The sequence below is a fragment of the Gopherus evgoodei genome, chromosome 11 (genome assembly GCF_007399415.2).
Source record: "Gopherus evgoodei ecotype Sinaloan lineage chromosome 11, rGopEvg1_v1.p, whole genome shotgun sequence".
Taxonomy (NCBI): Eukaryota; Metazoa; Chordata; order Testudines; family Testudinidae; genus Gopherus; species Gopherus evgoodei.
Genome location: NC_044332.1, coordinates 11165064 through 11187677, shown reverse-complemented (window position 1 = coordinate 11187677; position 22614 = coordinate 11165064). Strand labels below are relative to the sequence as shown.

The following is a 22614-nucleotide window of genomic DNA, read 5'->3' as shown; positions in this document are numbered from 1 at the left end:
CCAGCATCAGCTACGAAAGATCCATGGACCAACCAGGCCCATCGTTTAAAGAACTCTCATCTGAAAGTCACCTTAGAAGCCTAATTATAGTTCTCATCCAGTCTCCATTTCTTTCTCCTCAGGCTTTCATAGTCCGTGACCAGTGGAAACAGCACGTCTGGCCTTGGGTGGGGAAGGAATGGTTCATGCTGCTCAGTGACCCTATGCCAGTTAAGGAATTACATTGATGAGCCTGAACAGAAGTCCTAGCTAGTCCTCCTTGTCATAGTAAGATGGTGGTTGTGAATCAGAGCCTTGAAAGAGAGAATTAGGTGATGGGACACCGAGCGGGATCTCCAGAGCTCTCTGAGAGATACAGAAAACCTCTGGAAAAAATCTGAGAGAGACTGTCTGTTAATGTGGGAAAAGAAACAAACTCTTTGTCTATGGGACACAGTATCATGGTTATCAGAAGGGTGCAACATGCCAGAGTGTTGGTGAGAGACTGATCTTGATTTCCTGGCCCTACATGAGATTGGTCAGGGTTACAAATAGTTAATACCCCCTATCGTGTGGCTGACACATCAGTGTCTCCTGATTCCAGCGGCTACTGTCATATGGTGAAACCTAGTAAAGTAACTGGAGTTACACAAGTCTGAGTTTGCTGTGGGATAAGCCCTGGATTCAAGGCATAGCCAAAATTGTTTCTAAACCCGCCTTGCATAGGTACACCATTCATACGTCAGAGGGATTACTCTTGTGGAGTTGATTTTACCATTGACAAAGGGACAGAGCAAAGACAAAACAACATTTTGTGCCACTACTGCTTTGGTACTAAACAAGACCCGCAGGACCCAGGTACATGAAAACAGCACAGGGCTCCCAGGGGAAAACATAACATTGTGTGCTTGGGCAGTTTTATGCTCTTGCTGCCACTCAAACAGATTCCCAAAACAGCAGCTTTGAGACTTAACCATCCTTTGTACCTTCCCAGTTAGGCAGAGCCCAGATCTTTTACTGAAACAGACAGTTTCATCATATGTTCACTGACCTCCTCAGAGACCTGAAATACATGACAGCAGATGTTGCTAAACAATTCTTGGTTATAGAATTTACTCTACGGAATCACTGTCCTCAGATAGAACACTGGATTTCTTAGCGTTGTCGGAGATTAAAACGGTTGTGGCCTTTCACCATCCCCAAATCCATGAGACTATATTTTACAGGGCTATTTATGAGCCACTTCTTCTCTCAGTCAGCACTAAGTGAGTGAAATGCCACTTAACAACCTTCTCTTTCCACTTCACTTCACAGAGTTGCTATTTATGAGCATAAGTTAAAGATTTCCCCAGGCCATCTTTTCTCCTCTGCGTGGCCTGTCAGGGAAGAGTGGTGATTCTCTAGGGGATGGCTGACTGAGAGTATGGCTTCACTCTGAGAAATGACTAAAAAAGGGATTGTGCTTCACATATTCATTCTTTCTCCGTGATTCCATTTCAAATGTGTACACAACCTACAAGGAAAACCGTGCTTTTCTCCTAACTACCAGCCCTAAAATATCATCTTGGAATCTGAAAGTCCACTGGATTCTTTCCTTCTTGCATCTCACCACCAGTGGTAAAAGTTCCGCTGGCCAAATTCTGCATCGCTGACATTTGTGCAACCCCATTGCTTTTAGTTAGTTGCACTTGATTGGCCCTGTAACTGGAGCTCAGTAAACAAATCTGTTGATGATGCACAAGAAGGAACAGATCCTAATTCCCTCACCCAGAGCTGTGAAATGCCTTAAAAACTTATGTTAGTGCCAGCTAGGAGTACTCTCTTGTGCACATTGGGAGCAGAGCTGCTGAGCAGAAGGTGACACTTTTTACATAGTCACTTGCTGAGTAGATGCACAATTATAAAAAAAAGGAAGATATTTGAGGTTGCATTTTCAAAGGGTGCTGCCAAAAGTCATTATCTTTTTTCCCCCTGTACAGGGGTATATGTAGGGTGATCAGATGTCCTGTTTTTAAAGGGATAGTCCCATTTTTGGGGACTTTTTCTTATATAGGCGCATATTACCCCCGCCCCCGTCCCATTTTTTCACAGTTGCTGTCTGGTAACCCTAGGTATATGCTGTGGCACACTCAGCACTCCACAGGCAGACTGACCCCACCCCTCCTTCAGCAGCCCTCTACTTCCACCCCTCCGACCATGTAAGGTCCCCATCCACCATCACTACGATCCACTCCCTTGGCCCATTAGTATGTCAGGCAGAGCCAGTTCAGGGCCAATGCAATGCAGGAGCAATCACGGTGAATGAAGCTATCCAATTTCTTTTGCCATTAAAATTACACCAGTTTGCCTCGAATTTTCCAGATCTAGAGGACAAAGCCACTAGTGAACACCATCCTGCTGTTTTCCTTCTTTGAGTCTCTCTCCTTTCACCCTGTCAACCACAGCACTGGTGCTTACCTCTAGCTGCTTGCCTGTGCTTTCTCTCTGAAGCTGGATGAAACTTGGGATTTTGGGTCACAGGAAATTTAGATATTTTGAATTTTGGTTTCTGCATGACAGGGTTGCCACAGCATTGGGGATCCTGGCATCCATGGTTCCCCGCAAGCTGCCACACAAGCTGGCAGGGAACAAAGCAAACCTGCCTGAGGCTCAATGAAACATCATCAAATCCAACCCAGTTTTGCAAAATGATTCAGATTTGACACATTGGCATTTTCCGACCAGCTCTGTTTCTCACTAGATGCCACTGGGACTTCAGCATCCTCCCACCTCCCAGCCTTTAATGAGACTATATCAGTAGGGAGGCTAAGCACCACTGCACTCCTCAAATCATTCTCATGCCACTCGGGTCCAGTACAAGAAAAACCTCCCAAAGTAAATTCAATAGCATATTCCTTTGTGAACGAAAAGGAGCCCTTTCCAGTCTTGGTTCCACGCATAGGCCTTGTCTACAGGGGCGATTTCTCCAGTGTTAGTCTAGCACTAGTGCAGGTGCTCTTACCACTGGGCCCTCTGGACCTGTTCCAAGTAACATCGGGAGAACATCTCCTTTAAGAACCAAATGCTCCGTCTGACAGTGACACCCTGTAGTAGTTCATACAGAAGGGCAGCAAGCTGGCAAAGTGGAACATGAATCTATTAATACAAAGAGATAAGGGTACAAATAGATCACTATTTCACACTATGAGGACTATGCTGCTTGGGCTGTGAATCAGAGTATTCTGGTCACTTCAGTCCAATCCTGCTGTCAGCCCTGGCAGTTTGGGGAAACACGGTGCAGAAAAGCAACAGGGGGGCTTTTTGGTGCAGGTCCCTAGGACTACAAGAGGGTCGTGAAAGCAATGTAGGTATTTAATGTAAGGATTGACACCAAAGTCATCAGCATCCCAGGAACATTCTGGCCGCTTCTCTGTGGCACAGGCTGAAGCATTCGCTGCGATTAAAGTGGAAATATTAACACCTCGAAGAGAAATAACAGCTGCAGCTTTTGCCCAATGTCTTAGTAAGCACAGGCTATTTTCTTAAGAGTAGTTCTCACCCCATCCCCTACCATTTCACAAAACACAGAAGTACAGCAAACCTCTCCTGTTTAGCTTTCAGTTTCAGGCCCAGCTATTGGGGTCTGACCTGTCTGGTCTTGTGGGAAGCAACATGGAGAGGACTAGTGTAGACGAGGCTCCGGTGGCAATGAGCCTTTTAAGCACCAAGTTGCGGAGGGTCAGACAGTGCCAGGGTTAAAATGCAAGGGCCTTGACTACTGTGTCGAGAGACAGGAGAATTTTGTAGTGCAAACCAGGGCTGAGAAGGCAAAACTCAGCCCCCACTAACACTGTAGCTCAAAACCTACACCAATGGGTGTGCCAGGAAATCTCTGCACAGTGCACAGCCTACCTCCTCTCCTCATCTGTCCCAGAGACCAAGAACTCCTGCTCCTCTGTAAATATGGCCAAAGTGGCAGTCTTATCACAGCTGTTGAACCCTGGGAATGATTTACTGCATGAAACAAGCTATGGGCTGAGCCCCAGTAAAAGCTACCAAAGCCCATTTCAGAAATGATTTGGGGAAAATGAAATGGCAATCAGAACCCTCATGCAAGCCTGAAATCACACCCGCACCAAACCTATTTCTGAGGATGAAAGGTTTGCTTACATTTTTCCATTCATTTTTGCACCCCAGCCAGAACTGGGGGTGGCAATGCTGAAGTATCCTAGAGAGAGTCCACAGTCAGGATATTTCCGCTGAATCAGAAGCAGGAGTAACTTGAACAGAGGGCGTTTTAGCAGCATATCATATATCATGGGCTGTGAATAACAGGCACAGCAGAGCGAAGCTGAGAACAGTTTCATTATTACACCAGTCATTTCGTGTGATTTCAAAATGATCTTATATTTGTCTTTTAATTAAAAGTTCATTTACTAAAACCCTGGTTGGAAATTAAAGTATATTGGCTGGATCTGCTTGTAAAATACAAAAAAGAGGCCTTTCACAAAGCATTTCTTTCCTGACCAGAAAGTCTTGGCAATCTCACAAAAGCACTTGTTACTGTAAGACTCTGCCACTCAGCTTTGCAGCTCAAGGACGTTCGGAAAAGTCTGAATAAGGAGCCAATATAAAAACTGCTAAGCATATGCTCATCTCAAACCTCCGAACAGATGCTACATCAAACCGAGGATGCTTGGAACTGCCTAGGAGAAGGAACACCAAGCCATTCCATTATTTCTTTCAAAGCTGCCGAACAATCAATATCATCAGTGTAACACCCTTTATGGGGAGAACACAGTCCCAGTTGGGAGTGGTCCTGGCTTCATCAGAATCCATGGGATGTTTGCCACCATCAAGGAAGACCCTTTCAAATTCAAGGTGTTTTTGTATTTCATTTTCATTTTCCTTCTCTGATCCCATTTGTTAGGATATAGATATTCAGGCCTGTCTGCAAAGGCCTATACTTTAAGAATTTAGGTGTATTCTTATCACTTAGCTAGTTATAGAGGTATAAAAGAAAGAATAAAAAATCACTGTCTGTGTAGTGGCTTTCTCTTACTGTGACAGTCTGAGGCCTGGTTCTTTAGCAGCCTTAAACTGGGAAATGTATGGTCACGTCCTCACATTCCAAACTAGTCATGTTAAAATAAGGCAATCTGGGACTGTTAGGAAGGTGATTTGATCTATCACCTCCAGAGAAAGGAAAGAGCCTAGAAATATAGTTTGATAGTTTTCTGTCTGGTAAGAACTCACTTAACAATAGACACAGCTGGAGAACCCTTATGTCTGTATAGATGTAGTTGTGAAATCCTTACTTCTATATTGTTTTGTATGTTTATTTGCATGGTCTCTGTCTGGTTCTGCAATTGTTTCTGTCTGCTGTATAATTAATTTTGCTAGGTGTAAACTAATTAAGGTGGTGGGATATAACTGGTAAGCTAATCATGTTACAATACGTTAGGATTGGTTAGGTAAATTTTAGTAGAATGATTGGTTAAGGTATAGCTGAGAATATTACTATATAAATTAGGGGCAATCAGGAAGTAAGTTGGGATTTGAAAATAAGGAAAAGGAACTTGAATTTAAGCTTGCTGGAAGTTCATCCCAATAAACATCGAATTGTTTGCGCCTTCGGGTATTGTTGCTCTCTGTTCATGCGAGAAGGACCAGGGAAGGGTGAGAGTGAAGGAATGAGCTCTCTAACATCTAGGAATAAGCTCTCTAACACCATTCACATGGGTGCGTTAGCTTTCCAAGTATGTGATGAAAGCTGCTCTCTGCTGCATCCATGAAGTACCCACAGCAGCAGGTGTGGGTTTCACAGGCTTTTCCATTGACTTTAGTAGGAGCAAGAACAGGCCCGATACAGTAATTTCAATTAGGATTTCCAAAAGAGTTTAAGCAATTTAAGTGCTTATTGAATTCCACTGGAGATTGAGTGCCTAAATCCCCTATACCCCTTTGAACATGGCCTGTGTTTTACATCAGTTCGGACTAGATGATTATAATGGTCCCTTCTGGCTTGGGAATCTAGGAGTCTATGGAATACCAGCCTTCACTGACTCATGTATACTTTGAATATTGCTGCTTTCCGGGATTTATGCATTGAGCCAGATGGACTGAGGGAGCTGAAACAAGCCGAAGTTTGTTGCCTAGATGACGAGTCTTCTCTGAGCTGGTGCGGCTACTCAAATGTTGGAGCAGAAAAGCAGCTTTTGTCACACGCCCTGAAGGCTAAAGTGTCTACGATTAGAAAAGCGACAGAAAAGCAAAGGAGAAATAAACTCTAGAGGCAACCTTGAGATTTGAAGATTCGTCCTCAACACTGTGAAATGAACTTTACGAGGATATGCTCCAAGAGGAGTGGAAAGGGGCCCCAGGTAACCATCACATGCCATGTATCAAACAAACACTCATATAGAATTGATGGTCTGGGGAAATCAGAGTAACACTGCAAACTCTCCAGTCCTCCAGCAACATGTCCCTGTCCCAGCAACATGCTTTCAATTCAATCACCACCAAAAAAACCCATGTCGCTTTGCAAGGAAGTGGGCTGTTCACTGCAGACACCCAGCATATCATTTCCTACCAGACAAAACCTTGTCTGGTTTTAGATGGCATCTCTCTCCTCTTTCCCTCCCCAGATTTCTTTCCCGGTCTTTATATTCAATATAGTGGATGGATTTAGGCTGTAGACCAGCAAAGCATAACTTTAATCATACAGAGTAGTCCCAATGAAATCAACTGGGCCAGTCACTTGCTTTGCTGGAACAGGACCACATTGCTTGTGAGAGATGCTGGATTCAGAGCAGGAGATGAAGCCCTCTGTTTGCCAATTCTCATGACTTTCTCATGAGTTTTGTGATTTTGGATGTGTTTCTTAGAGCCCCAGCTCCTGGAGTCATATGATTTAAGGAAAGCTGAGATTTTTCACACAAACAACATTTCCAGCCCTCATGGTTGCAGAGAAGAGCTTGACAAACAATGACCCATAAAGGCTCAAAAACCAGGAGGTGAACAACCTGTATTATTAGTGGAAATCTCATGCTATTTAAGCTAGTCTCGTGATTTTGGAGCCTTGGGGTTGTCAGTATGGGTGGATCCACAGGACAGGTACAGGACAGGCAGTGGCAATGCAAGCTGCCCAGTCTGCATCACCAGGCTGCCTCAGCCTTGATCTAATTTCTACGCCCATTCAGTGGGTGGCTCACCTGCTGAGACTACCACTGGTACTGGTCCTGCTGTCTGTGATGTACACACTTCGCCAGGGGCCACGCCAAAACCACCATATCTACGTGAAACAGTGGGCCAAATTCGCCTCTGGTGTAATGCCACAGAACTCAGTGGAGTTATCCCAGGAGTGGTCCACTCCTACCTGTCTTGCAAGGTGATAAGTCCCACCTTGGAGGTGCTGTGCATCTCACAGGAAGGAGTCCTACATGGGGACACTACATACACAGCTCCCTCACGCACAGGAGGTTACGATAAAGCTATTCAGGCTGGTTCTCAATGGACAGAGGCAACTAATCCAGGGCCAAAATGCAGCATTGAATTTTAGAAATGTTTTACATAACCTTATGTGAATGTTTTACATAACCTTATACGAATAGAAACACTGTGGAAACCACTTTGTTGTTGATTTAAACAGTCCATAGAGGCACTGGGAGACCAACACACTACTGCACTGTGCTGGTGCAGGAGAACCAGAAAACACACCCAACTCCGGCACCAGTCCCGCAAACACTCAGCACTGAGCAATTTTACAAAGGTGAGCAGCTCCACAGAACTGGAGCCACTCACCTGTATAAAGTCACTCCTGGGCACAAAGGTTGGCAGGATCAGAAAATGAAAGCAACCAGTTCAGTTTCACTGTCTGAGCTGACTGAAGTGCAAAAAGTTGTCACACAGCACAAGAATTTTACAAAAACCCCTTCTGGTTTTATACTGGAAGCGGTTATTGGTAACACAAGTAACAATATTCCCCCTACCCAATAATAAGGGGCCAAATTCTCATTTACTCTGCTGCAAATCCAGAGTAATGCCACTGATTTCTCCAGTGAAACTCAGACCACAATTTGATTCTCATGATTGTTATGCCACCCACGTTGCCAACTATCATGACATTATCACAAATCTCATATTGTTTAGTGTTTTTTTTAAAGCCAGCAGCTCCCGGAGTCATGATTCACAGCTTTCATTTTTTAAAGATGTAGGTTTCTATCCCTTCTGTTTGCAGAGAAAAGCTTGAAAATGTGACCTGAGCACCCCCTGAAGGCTCAAAAACCAGTGGCCAACACAAAGAAACCAAAATGTATTATTGTAAAAAATTGAGCATGGTTTTGATGCTGATCTCATGATTTGGGGGTGGGCAGGTTGACTCAATTTTTGAGTGCTTGCAGCTGGCAGTTCCGGGTCAGTTTCAGAATCTTCAGCACCTACTGAAGCACCCCCGCAGGGTATTTCCCTCACAAACCACTCTATGCCAACATTCATTACAGATATTAAAACATGGCCCCCTGCATTTTCCAAAGCAGCTCATCCCCTCAGTCTCCTGTACAATTCATAATCTGTAGCGCTTTGCTGCAGATGGAGCCCATGCACCCAGGGCTGCCCAGAGGGGGGGCAAGTGGGGCAATTTGCCCCAGGCCCTGGGTCCTGCAGGGGCCCCCACGAGAATATAGTTTTCTAGAGTATTGCAACTTCTTTTTTACGCAAGGGCCCCCCGAAATTGCTTTGCCCCAGGCCCCCTGAATCCTCTGGGCAGCGCTGCATGCACCACCAGACACAAAGTGCACAAAGTCATTTTTCAAGTTTCTTTAAGCTCTGGTAACAGCTGCACAGCTAAAGTCCCTTTTACGACAAAGGAAGGATGAGGCACTAATGGTTCTGTTGATCGCTGGAGACCAGAGCCAGGTGTTTATTGGGGGGGTGGGGACAGGACAAGCAACAGCTAATAATAAAACAAATAATAAATACTAAATTGTCACAATAAAATACTGATATAGGCTAAGTGACAGAAGGAATGAGGTGCAGTGCTGACTTGATGCTTTTTGAATGCCAGCATTTATCCTTTACATCTGCTGTAACAAGGTGGCGTGGCTCCCCTCCTCATCCGGGAGGGTCGAGCCCCATCATTCACCCAGAGGGGCTGGGCCACTAAGCGGAAGTCCCGCCCCTCAAAGGGTCAAGCGGCGACCCGGAAGGATAAAAGCCGGCCCTCAGCCGGGGCCCAGCCACCGGCAGGAGCAGACCTGTCAGCAGGAGCTCCTGACTGGGAGGCTGCTGAGGCCGTAGGCTGGTGTCCGGACTGGCCGGGGCCTCCTGACGCTCGCTATACCGAGGAGCTGCCGGAGCTTCCCTGCGCCTGCTACAACGAGGAGCCACCAGAGCTTCCCGACGCTCGCTATACCGAGGAGCCGCCAGAGCCTCCCTGCGCTCGCTATACCGAGGAGCTGCCGGAGCCTCCCGACGCTCGCTATACCGAGGAGCTGCCGGAGCTTCCCTGCGCTCGCTATACCGAGGAGCCGCCAGAGCTTCCCTGTGCCTGCTACAACGAGGAGCCACCAGAGCTTCCCGACGCTCGCTATACCGAGGAGCCGCCGGAGCTTCCCTGCGCCCGCTATACCGAGGAGCCGCCAGAGCTTCCCTGTGCCTGCTACAACGAGGAGCCACCAGAGCTTCCCGACGTTCGCTATACCGAGGAGCCGCCAGAGCCTCCCGACGCTCGCTACACCGAGGAGCCGCCAGGGCCTCCCTGCACCCGCTACACCGAGGAGCCACCAGAGCTTCCCTGCACCCGCTATACCGAGGAGCCGCCGGAGCTTCCCTGCGCTCACTATACCGAGGAGCCGCCGGAGCTTCCCTGCGCTCGCTACACCGAGGAGCCGCCAGAGCCTCCCGACGCTCGCTACACCGAGGAGCTGCCAGGGCCTCCCTGCACCCGCTACACCGAGGAGCCACCAGAGCTTCCCTGCACCCGCTATACCGAGAAGCCACTGGAGCTTCCTTGCGCCCGCTACATCGAGGAGCCGCCGGAGCTTCCCTGCGCCCGCTACATCGAGGAGCCGCCAGAGCTTCCCTGCGCCCGCTACAACGAGGAGCCACCAGAGCTTCCCGACGCTCGCTATACCGAGGAGCCGCCGGAGCTTCCCTGCGCCCGCTACACCGAGGAGCCGCCGGAGCTTCCCTGCGCTCGCTATACCGAGGAGCCGCCAGAGCCGCCCCGTCCCTGCTGCGACCCCGAGGACTCCCCGGAACAGGCCTGGCCGGACTTCCCGGAGGAGCTGCCGGACTTGCCTCCCAGCCCTGGCCGTGAAGAGCCTCTGTGGTGAGACGTCCCCGAAGCGGGTCCCACGAACCAGGTAGGCTCGGAGGGGGATACTGGAAGTAGCCCGGGGGCAGCCAACCCGAGTCAGGCTGCAGATTTCCCGATACCCATGGCAGTGTGTTGCGGTCAGGATCCCCACTGACCACCTGCAGCGGTGATCACCACTTCTAGGGCCCTGGGCTGGAACGCAGTGGAGTGGGTGGGCCTGCGTTCCCCCTGCCACTTGTCCACGGATGGCAGAATACCCCTCCCCCCTTGGCCTGCAGAGGCCAGCTAAACGGAGCTGAGATAACTGTGTACTGGTGCCCCGCCCGAACCAAGGGCTGGGCCCCCGTTGACTGTGCCACTGCTCGGTCCTGTCCTAAAGGGCCCGAGCGACCTGCACCCTTGCCAGCCCGTCCCAGAACCAAGAGGGCCGGAGCTGAGGTAACTGTGTATTGGTGATCCGCCCGAACCAGGGGGGGGGGGGGCCCGTTGACTGTCCCGCCACCCGGTTCTATCTCCAGGGATCAAGCCGCCCGGACGGTGGGCTACAGTTCCAAGGACCTAGATCCTCAGACAACAGGTCGAGGCCGGTGTTGCTCCCCTCCTCATCTGGGAGGGTTGAGCCCCGGCACCGACCCACTTACACTGCTAGTCCTGAATTTAAATCCCAGCACCACTCTTAACCAGATATCATTTCAGCCCTCAGGATCTTAACTTTATAGAGCTCCATGGCTGAGAGAGACTTGGGGGAGAGGAGGAGCAAGGGTTGTAAATTATACCCTTCTGTAGCAGGTATTCAAATAACTGATTGTCGTCATAGAATATCAGGGTTGGAAGGAACCTCAGGAGGTCATCTAGTCCAACCCCCTGCTCAAAGCAGGACCAATCTCCAGACAGATTTTTGCCCTAGATCCCTAAATGACCCCCTCAAGGAGGGACACTCACAACCCTGGGTTTAGCAGGCCAATGCTCAAACCACTGAGCTATCACTCCCCCTGACATCCTGGGAAGAGTAGAAGAGTGGACAAAGCAATAAACTGTTTTTCCAAGTATCTCATCACTGTCAAAGCTCTTTACTGCTTGCATAATCCAGTGCCCCTATCTCCGTTCTATGACCAGGCCAGAGGAAATACTGTACATCAAGGCAGCACAAGAATGGTTTTCTCATCCTGTAAGTTTGGCAGCTGCAGCCTTCTTCGGCTTCCCAGTGCTCTGGGCATGGGGCTTATGTGACAAACTCTTCAATACCTGGTTCACAAACTGAAGCTTTGACTTTGCATTTGAAATGGGAAGAACTGTCTGATGGAGCAGCCTACGCAGACTGGTTGTCAAAGAAGTGCATGTACCCTGCACAACCAACCAAACACCTTAACCATTGCACATCTAACTTGTGCATGTAAGTGCCATGGTTATATGTATATCAGGGGTCTGTACGCACAAGGGGTCTGTATCCACTTTGATGCATGCCTGGCTATTTGTGCAATCATATAACCCATCAGCAAATTGCAATCATCAGCATTGCAGAGCCCAGATGTTCAAAAAATCAGGAGTCAGGCTCCAAAATATCATGAGACTAGCCAAAATACCCAGGGGATTTAATAAAAATTAAAAAAAACAAACTGGGGGCTATTTTTTTTATTTGCCTTCTGGTTTTGGCCATTTTGGGTGTATTCACTTCACACTTTCAAACTTTTCTCCACAACCAAGAGAGCTGAAAACTTTTTTTAAAAATGGAACTGAGATGAAATCTCTTGATTCCAGCAGCTGGAACTTTAAGTAAAAAACACCAATGTGACACTGTATACCTCGGGGGGGAGCACCTGTAACCCCTATATTCATCACTTATAAATAACTGGGATATTTCATATAAAGCACGCACCCACTCCACCCCTTCCCCTTAGGCCCCATCTCCACCCTGCTTTTTCCCACCTCTGCTCTGCCCCCACTCCGCCTCTTCTCACCCCTGCCCCACCCATTCCCCACTCAGTTCCTCCCCCATCCCCAAGCATGCTGCACCCTTGCTGCTCCTCCTCCATCCCCCAGCACTTCCAGACACTGCAAAATAGCTGATCCACAGTGGGCGGTAGGCGCAGGGAGTGTGGGGGAGATGTTGATCTGTGGGGTCCACTGGCAGCCAGGAGGTGCTGGGGGAAGGGGGAAGTTCTGGTAGGGGGGTGTCTGGTGGGTGCTCAGCACCCACCATTTTTTCCTGTGGGTGCTCCAGCCCCAGAGCACCCACGGCGTCGGTGCCTATGTCTAGGACTGTTAGCTCCTCAGATCTCTCAGGCTCGTCTGAGTCAGCACTTGGGTAGGAGACTGTCAGGAAAAACCCAGTTATTGAAGAAGGAGGGATTAATGATTCAACAGGTGATGCTTTTCCAGGGCGGACTGATTTAAATCAAAGTGATTTTAATCAATTGAAATCAACAAGAAATAAACCTTAATTTAAACCTTTGATTTTTATCACATTTTGCATTTGTACTTTTTAGCTATTTTCCTAAAGAAAGGCTGATTCTCATTGGTTGTTAACCACTAAAACATGTTGATTTGCAACGAAAATATAGTGTTTGCACTAAATTTGGTGCTTCTTTTTGCTAGTCAGGAGCATACGCTATATCAATACCTATTTAAGCAATTATACAGCTTAAGAATCTATCAGTTAGGTTAATGTTTACATATGTTAAAAAGTGGTGAATGACGCGTTTTACTAAATTAATGTTTTATTTGGGATTTGTATCCCAATTTGGATGGAAATACCAATTGAATTAAAAATGCACAGACAGCTTTTTAATTTTTGTATTGGATAAAACGACCTTAAACTTACTGGATACATAAGGGGGAAAAAAGCTTATCAAAAAGTTTATCAAAATGTTTTGTTTTTAGAACTGATTATTAAACAAGTGAAGTCTTATCTGTAGTAAGTGAATTTAACTAATTGTTTCTAGTCACCATGTCCTTCAAGATTTTAGAACTTGTAGATCTCATCCTCTCACAGCTAGTTTTTATTCATAGATTTGAAGAGGGAAAACAAGTTTTCCTGCTTTTTCAGCTCCCAATTGGTTTTGTAAACTTTGAATGAACTAGTCATTGAACTGAACTAGCTGAAGAAAATTTCCTCTGTGCACCCGCAAAAGAGGCTATGCTGTCAGAAGTAGATTTAGCACTCCAATAACTTCCACTAGTTCAGTGGTTTGACTTTCTGTAAAATTTGGTAGCAAACAATGTGTAGGGCAAGCAGCTGTGAGGTCATTTGGGGATATGACAGCTTGTGCTTCATCTCCTGAGCATAGGCATGTACCTGGAGCGGTTCACCCCCATCCCCGACACCTGCCCTTTTTGTGGCTTGAGGGAGACCCTGGTGCATGTCTATCTGGAGTACATCAGGTTACAGGCCATTTTCTGGCTCCTCCAGAACCTTCTTCTAAGGTTCTGGCTACATTTCTCCCAATACCTCCTGATCTACGCTCACCCCGTCCATGGCCCCCCAAAGTTGTGAGATCTTCTCGTCAACTTCCTCCTGGTGCTGGCCAAAGTGGCTATCTATACTTAAAGAAAAGGGTTGTATGGGGTATAAATCATAAGTGAATTTGAGCCTAAGAGTCTGCTCCAAAACCCACTGCGATCACTGGAAAGATTCCCATTTAGCTTCAAAGGCCTGAAACATTAGAGGCTGGGGGATTAATCCTGGTGTGACGGCCAAATTGCAAGTTGATTGATTGCATTTGCCTACCTAAATTCTCATGGCTTCAATTGCAAAACATCGTCTTCATCTCTTCTCCTTTGCAGCACGGCTGCGTGCTGTTAAACATAAGGTGAATCATTGCCTATAATACATAAAATCAGTTTATAAAAGAGTTTGGGATTCTTTATGGAAAAAAGGCCTTATTCATCATTATCCTTCTTAGTCTGTCCCACTGGATCAATGGATCTTCTGAGTCTGAAGAAAGTATGACACCTGTACGGGAGGGCATTCTCTCGAGATGTTTAGGCCTGACCGTGGGAGGGTCATATATATAGGTTGTATTTATATAGGTTCAGAGAGGTTCAGTTGTATCTGCTCTACACCTAAAAATTAGATACACTTAGCTATATCGCTAATTTTTGCCCCCTGTATGACTTAATTAGGTTGCCCTAATCTGTAGATGCAACCACGTTGATGGAAGAATTCTTCCATCTACCTAGCTACAGCTGCAGCAATGCAGGGGTGCCGTTGTAGTGTAGACATGGCCTAGAAAACTACAGTGCCAGCATGGCTGTCTCAGGGCCGTTCTAAGTTTCATCTGACAAGTGACACACACAGAACAGCTGGTAGAGTTTAATGAAAAGCATAGTCAGGTATGAGAATGGCTAGTCTCTCTTTTGGAAAGGCTGTCTTTCTTGCTATATCTGTGTGCATAACTGCATTAACCCTTTGGAAAACCAGAGCAGTATGTGTTACAAACCTGTTGTGAAAATTTACCACTCCAGATTAGAGCTGGGAGGAATTTTGAAAAAATGGATTTTCCAGGGCTCTGAATTTGATTAATAGTTTCAGTCCACTCGCTCCCCAGAAAAATGACAACCCTGATTTTTTTTTTTTAATCAAAACATTTTGTTTTGACTTGTTCATTTCAGATTGGTGTTGTGTTTTCAAAAATGGCCTGGTAAAAAAATATGCCACAAAAAGGGGTTAAAAAACCACCCAAAATGGCCAAATTGATTTTAAAAAGTTGTTTCCTGTTGACTAATTCTACAAAGTGTTTTTTGGGGAAAAAAAAAGGTTTTGGTTGGAATAAACAGGAGTTTTTTTTCCAGATCTTTCAATTTCACTCCCCACCGGAAAAATCCATTATTCAGTCAGCACTAATCCAGACACAACCTTTACCATAACAAATGATATGGGGAGGAAAAAAAAACCACAACACAACTACTGATATTTTACTAAACAGTTAAATATTATTCTTCGGTGCAAGTACAATGCTGCGTTGCTGAGTTTGCACACACTCCAACCTCAAGCATTCATTCTGTGGTCTTTGCAGCAGGTCAATGTTCTAAGGGTTAAACACCCCACTCTGCTTCTCCCTCCAAAAAAATAAAAGCACCCCTTTCTAATGGCTCTGTCAGCTTCCTCAAAATAACCCACTAGAGAAGAGACCACAGATAACCCTTCCTGATTAATCAGCACGCTGATCAATTTTTAAATGGAAGAGAAATAGCATGCTGGTATTTGGGATAATTAGTCATCCACAGCTGAGTTCCTATTTCAAACCTCTGTCACATTACCATGAAACCAAGCAGCATAATGAAGCAGTAGCTTTGAATTAACTGAAGTGCTTTTAAAAACACACACACAGAAAGACAACCCACAACTGTGAAAGGTCCTTGCATCTGTAGCCTTGAGATTACAGATACAGCTGTTTAAATTTAACTGTGTTATGAACAATCCACACACGGCTGAGGACTCAGTTATTACTCCAAGTGTGTGTCTAAGCTAAGGGAATTGTCCTATTGATAATTGAGTCTGAAGACCTGCACTGGCTCAAACAGCAATGGTGCAGCATATCAGCACTACTGTCTTGTTTCACAGGCGCTGCCAGCTTGCGTCGACGTGCTGCACTCTGCCAGGGTGCCAGTCACAGGCCGTGTGTGGAGAGCTCAGTGAAAAATTGATTTTTCAGGTCTGGGACCAAACGTAAATATAAAAAAAAATTGGTTCTGTTCAGACCAAAATTATTTTTTTCAGCTTTTTTTTTTGTTTTGGCAAGAAAGAAACATTTTGTTTTACCTGAAATAAATGTTTTTGGCTTGTGTGTCTCATTTTCCGGGTCTTTTTAAAACCCTTCAAAATTAGCTAATGTTCAAAACAAAATACCATTTTGAAATGAAAAGTTTCTAAAGGTGTAGTTTTGAAATGGCCAAAATGAACCATTTTGACCTTTTCAAAAACAGTTCCAGTGTTTTGGGGGAAGTTTGGCTGAAGCTGTTCACTGAGTTATACCTGAATTTGTGAATAGCTGGTGCCCCCAAAAATGCATTTTTCAGCAAATTTACTATTTGCTGAAAAAAAATATTCCCACTCAACTTGTGGGTAACCTTTCCTCATAGTCTCCAGTTCATATAGCAGATGGCATAGCTAGCAGCAGTAGAATTAATATCTTCATGCAGCATAATCAATCATGTAAAAGCAGCAAAGAGTCCTGTGGCACCTTATAGACTAACAGACGTTTTGGAGCATGAGCTTTCGTGGGTGAATGCCCACTTCGTCAGATGCATGTAGTGGAAATTTCCAGGGGCAGGTATATATATGCAGGCAAGCTAGAGATAATGAGGTAGTTCAACCTCCCTGGCCACACTATAGCAGACCTTAAGGTGGCCATCCTGCAGCAAAAAAACTTCAGGACCAGACTTCAAAGAGAAACTGCTGAGCTTCAGTTCATCTGCAAATTTGACACCATCAGCTCAGGATTAAACAAAGACTGTGAATGGCTTGCCAGTTACAGAACCAGTTTCTCCTCCCTTGGTTTTCACACCTCAGCTGCTAGAACAGGGCCTCATCCTCCCTGATTGAAGTGTTCTCCTACAGGTTTTTGTTTACTGCCATTCCTAATATCTGATTTGTGTCCGTTTATCCTTTTCCGTAGAGACTGTCCAGTTTGGCCGATGTACATAGCAGAGGGGCATTGCTGGCATATGATGGCGTATATTACATTGGGGGATGTGCAGGTGAATGAACCGGTGATGGTGTGGCTGATCTGGTTAGGTCCTGTGATGGTGTCGCTGGTGTAGATATGTGGGCAGAGTTGGCATCGAGGTTTGTTACATGGATTGGTTCCTGAGCTAGAGTTCCTATGGTGCAGTGTGCAGTTACTGGTGAGAATATGTTTCAGGTTGGCAGGTTGCCTGTGGGCGAGGACTGGCCTGCCACCCAAGGCCTGTGAAAGTGTGGGATCATTGTCCAGGATGGGTTGTAGATCCCTGATGATGCGTTGGAGGGGTTTTAGCTGGGGGCTGTATGTGATGGCCAGTGGAGTCCTGTTGGTTTCTTTCTTGGGTTTGTCTTGCAGTAGGAGGCTTCTGGGTACACGTCTGGCTCTGTTGATCTGTTTCCTTATTTGCTCATGCGGGTATTGTAGTTTTGAGAATGCTTGGTGGAGATTTTGTAGGTGTTGGTCACAATAGATTTATTATGAAAACAAATGTTCCCCTGTTCTCCCAGGGTGGGAATATACACACACATTGCCACATGAAACTCCCGATAGCTTGTATCATACTTCCGCTGTACCTCTGCAAAACACCACCACTGCCACTGCTCTGCATTGAATTACCATGATAAAAAACTCAGTGGGACTCTTTGGCTATGGGCTAACTCGCTTGGCAGTCTGAAGAACACGTGGTTTTTCTCCAGACAGTACAAGACTGATTCATTCTGAATGCACATGACTTTGCTTGGTAGAGACTAGCTTCCCGTGAGATCTCCTACTGCCGCCTGGAAAGGTGCCAGACATAAAAAGCTATGGAATTGGTGCATTTAAAGGGGGGTGGGGAAGCTTCCACAGATGGTGACAGTCATTCTTGTAAGTTGCATCGAGTGCCAGAGTATATGGAGAGAGAAAATCCTGGGACCCCATTATCCCAAAGGTTTTTCCTCTATCCATGCTCAGCCTGGAGATTCTCTGCCAGAAAGGACTTCATTTTAGCTTTCCAATTTTCTAATATACCACCTTATGCTTGGATTGTAAGCTATGTGAGGCAGGGACTGCCTTTTTGTTCTGTGTTTGTAGCACACTAGCACTATGGGCCTGGGTCCAAGACTGGGCTGCTCGGCACAAAACAAAAATAATTATAGACAACATAGCGTGCAGTTCACTAACCGAGTCCCCAAACCTTCCTGCAACTCTGCAGAAAAGTGGTCCACAGAAGAACAATGAATGATGTATAAAGCCATACAACACAATATTAAGATCCAAATGTCAGGGCAGATTTTTGGGTCCAAAATAGATATAAAACCTTGCATCCTAAAAATAAAGCATCTGATGAAAAACGCTGAATCAGTTTATCCATCACGTCATGCCAGCTGCCATCAGGCAGGTGACAAATAATTGAGCCAACAGGTATTTCACACTTGAATGCCCTACACCAGAAATCACAGACCTGAAACCAAAAAGCCGAGATACTGCTACAGCCGCAGAAATAATGGCAAAATGTTCCTCTTTTTAATTTGCATTTTAAACAGGATTCAGACAGTAAAATTCTCTAACTCAGAATCCTGGCTGGAGGAAGAAAAGCTCTGGACAGACATTTCTCTTTCATTTACCTGATCTCAACCTAGCTGGAAACTGACGAAGTTAATTTAAATGCCTCTCTCCAAATGCTATGCTATACATAGGACTCCTGATCTCATTTCTACCTTAATGCAAAGATCTGGATGTTAAGCACTGGAATAAATTGTCTAGGGAGGCTGTGGAATTTCCATCATTGGAAATTTTTAAGAGCAGGTTGGACAAACACCTGTCAGGGATGGTCTAGATCAGGAGTAGGCAACCTATGGCACGCGTGCCAAAGCTGGCATGCGAGCTAATTTTCAGTGGCACTCACACTGCCCGGGTCCTGGCCACCGGTCCAGGGGGCTTTGCATTTTAATTTAATTTTAAATGAAGCTTCTTAAACATTTTAAAAACCTTATTTACATTACATACAGAGTTTAGTTATATATTATAGATTTATAGAAAGAGATCTTCTAAAAACGTTAAAATGTATTACTGGCTCGCAAAACCTTAAGTTAGAGTGAATAAATGAAGACTCAGCACAGCACTTCTGAAAGGTTGCCGACCCCTGGTCTAGATAATACTTAGTCCTGCCTTGTGGGCAGGGGACTGGACTAGAGACCTCTCAAGGTCCCTTCCAGTCCTATGATTCTATGTCCCAGTTAGAACATGGGATGTGATGCTGGGCTTATTACAGTGCAGACTGAGCCCCCAATCCCCCAAGCACTTACGAACGTGACTGGCCCCACTGTGCCATAGCCTCAGCCAATGAGAGTCGGTGTCGCTCCACTGATGTCAATGGACCTGCACCGACTAACACCAGCTGAGGATCTGACCCACTGATGTCAGTGTCAAAGGGGCTGCAGCACAATTTGAAGGGGGCTGGGTGTTTTGCAACTCTTGACCTAGGGCTGGCTAGACCCAGCCATGACAGAAGGCACGTGTAAGTGAATTTAACCACTACTAAGCCCGCAGTTTATTTCACTTATTTGGCACGACTGGCAGGTTTTGTCTAAGGCTGACAGGCTGGAATCTATGTGCTGTCTGAGGTGCTCGCGTCACTCCCTTAATGTGAATGGGAAATGTGTGCAGCGCACCCACCTGCCAAGGAAATGGTCCTTTTTCAGTCTGCAGGCACTTTCCCTTCCACTTGCCTTTTGACTGCTTATACATGTGCCTCCTTGATTACAGGCCTTATCAACAAAAGGCTCAGGGGCTGTGAATTTAGATCTGAGCGTTTCTTGCAGAACATTTAGCATCACCAGGAGATGAAAGTAACCTACAGATGAATGAATGAGCTACCTATAAGCCATTGAGGAGCAATTACACACAAGCTAACTCATCCTTGACAGGCACACTTTAAACTCTAGTTTTCATTACTGGGGATTCGGGATTCACATCTAGGAAAGAACATATAACACAACCCAATATAACACGAATTCGGCTATAACATGGTAAAGCAGCGCTCCGAGCGGGGGGGAGGGGGCTGCATGCTCCCGCAAATCAAAGTGAGTTCGCTAGAACGCGGTTTCACCTATAACGCGGTAAGATTTTTTGGCTTTGGAGGACAGCGTTGTATCAGGGTAGAGGTGTATCTGTTTTCCTGACTTAAGCTGTTGTGCGGGGTTGCTGGGCCCTGTTAGGCTGCGGCCATGGCTTACCCTAGACGTGACTGCATTTCAGCAGTGCATTTAGTCAATCCCGTGCAGTGTTTGTATTTCAGTTGGAGGGGTTGGGTGCCCTCACCGGGCGGGAGTGTGGGACACAGAGAGAAGTGATGCACTGCCCCAGCGGCAGTGTTGGAGGCATTCTAGCTACAGCAGACATCATGGCAGGCAGTGTCCCGCCAAACTTAGGTGTGGAATCTCTTCTGGCATGACTCTGGTGCAGAGCATGTGCTCCCCCAGCGCCAGCCCAGCCCCACCATCTGGATGGCGCAACAGTCCCGCTTTGTCCCCTTTTTGGTGTCTAGGGTCACTCTTGGTGCAGTCAGTCCCAGGGGGCAGCTCACTAGGATTCTAGCTGCTCCCACCCCAATGTGGGTTCACTGAGATGGAGAAATGGGCCCCCTCAGTTTTTTTCCCCTTGTGCAGAACCTGCTCCTGTGTTTGTAAAATACATAGGGATCGTTCCCAACGGGAAACATGTGAGAAACAGAATGCGGCTGTTATCAGCCAAATCTCTCCCGTCTGTGCTCCTGCAGCCAATAATGAAGATATAATTGACAGATTGAAAAGAAACTTAAATTCAATCTCTTTTGAGCTCAGCCGGGTTGTGCACACACAGTGGTGCTCTCCGGCGGCTATGACAAGCCTCTCTCAGCTATAGATTAGCGAATTCCAGGACTGCTCTATTTACTTACTTTTAGGTTGCCAATGCTTCCAGCAAACATTCTCTGTGCATATTTTAAAACAAAATTAAAAAAAAATACAGCACATGCTGACCAAAGTGAGCTCTGAACAGATGCCCCCAGGAGAAAGGAGACACATCTGCCCCCACAAATCCACTCGGGCAGAAGCCTGAGATAATAAACAAGCCGTATAGGTGCTCTGAACGCCTACAGACTCGGGCCATGCCAGTCCAACAGAGGGTGCTGAAATTGTTCCAGCTAGAGTGCCCCATTGCTACCCCCAGGCATTCCAACCTCGGAAGTGTTAGCAAGCACTGCTGAGGTGGTGCAAAAGGAAAGCGGAGGACTGCTAGGAAGCTGGAATCAAAGCACACAGGGTTTATAGGCCAGAACAGAGTATACAGGAATGTATCTGCTCATTTAATTCTAGCTGCTCACCTGCCCTTTGGGTTCTCGGTACATCTGCTCTCCCCACCGAGACAGGTCCTTAAATATCAGTGGCTGCTGTGAAAATATGTTTGGGGATTTCCAAGGAATCTCTGTACCAGATGATCCACCACCTTCTCCCACAATGCCCCACACAACCCCAATGCCCTGCTCTGACAGTTCCCTCAACCCAGAATGTGTTTCCAAATCTGTGCCTCAGTGAAGGGGCTCTGTGAAGGAAACACGAAGACTGGATTGCTCCTTCCTGAGGAGCAAGGTTGAGTAGAGTTAAGGGGATGCAGTTTGTCAGACTGTGCCCAGCCGGCACATGGAAACCCGCTACGTGTATTGCTGTCATTTGAGCCATACAAAAGCTGGTTTATGTGGACATTTTCTGAACCAGTCCCAAGCTATCTTTGCGGTGTCCCTTACTGTCTTAATCACCTCTGGCCTGTTCTAGCAGCCCCCACTCCTCCTTCGAGACCCTAAGCCACCTTGCTGTTCTCCAGGCACCTTCCTTCCTTTCCTTGGCCTAGACTGTGCTCCTCCCATGACTTCTTTGGCTTGCTCTCCTCACTAATTCCCCACTTCCTCCATGCTTCCCTTCCTTCTCCACTGATTCCCTGATGTCCAGCAGCCCCCTGCCTTCCCCTCTCAATGAACACTAACCATCTCCCCTCTCTGATGCTTCCTCCCCAGTGTCCACCTTTAACAAACATTAAGGAAAATGGACAAGTCAGGCTCTGACAAATAAGTCCACCTTAACTGTCATGCATTATATACCTCCCCTCCTCCGCCACACAGGCTGAGGGATTCTGAGCAAGCCGAGCATCCAAAATCAGTGTCAGTGGGCAGCATCAATTTGTACAGATCAATAGCTACGCTTTTTCCTCTTGTTTTACTCAGAGCTCCCAAGTATATCTGAGGAAGTAAGAATTCTCTTCTACACAGGAATTAAAGAGCTCTGCCAACCAATCAAGTAATTCTATATTCATACTGACCAAATGGGCTCAGCAAGCAAATGAAACACTGAAAGTTCCCAACATTTGCCAATGACTCAGACATAACAAGCTAACTAGAAAACCACCTGGAAGAAAAAAGTGAAGCCACAGATAAAGAACAAGCCATGCAGATAGTCCAGGGCAAAGACCACTTCTACGGCATCATTGGAAAGTAAACCAGTTAGAGCTGGTTGAAAAATTTTATTCTAAACTTTAAAAAAAATGAAAAGTGGCCTATTATGAAGAAAGACCAAGAGTGAGAGCAGATTAGAGTTACAGGCCCATTAAGTAGGTGCAGACTAGCTGCTTCTAATATTCTGT

The 22614-nt window shown here is 46.3% G+C and overlaps 1 protein-coding gene across 2 annotated transcripts in view; it reads right to left on the bottom strand.

Moving 5' to 3' along the window:
• RAMP1 (receptor activity modifying protein 1) overlaps positions 1–22614 on the bottom strand; it is a 121183-nt gene that overhangs the window by 30519 nt on the left and 68050 nt on the right. The window lies entirely within an intron of this gene.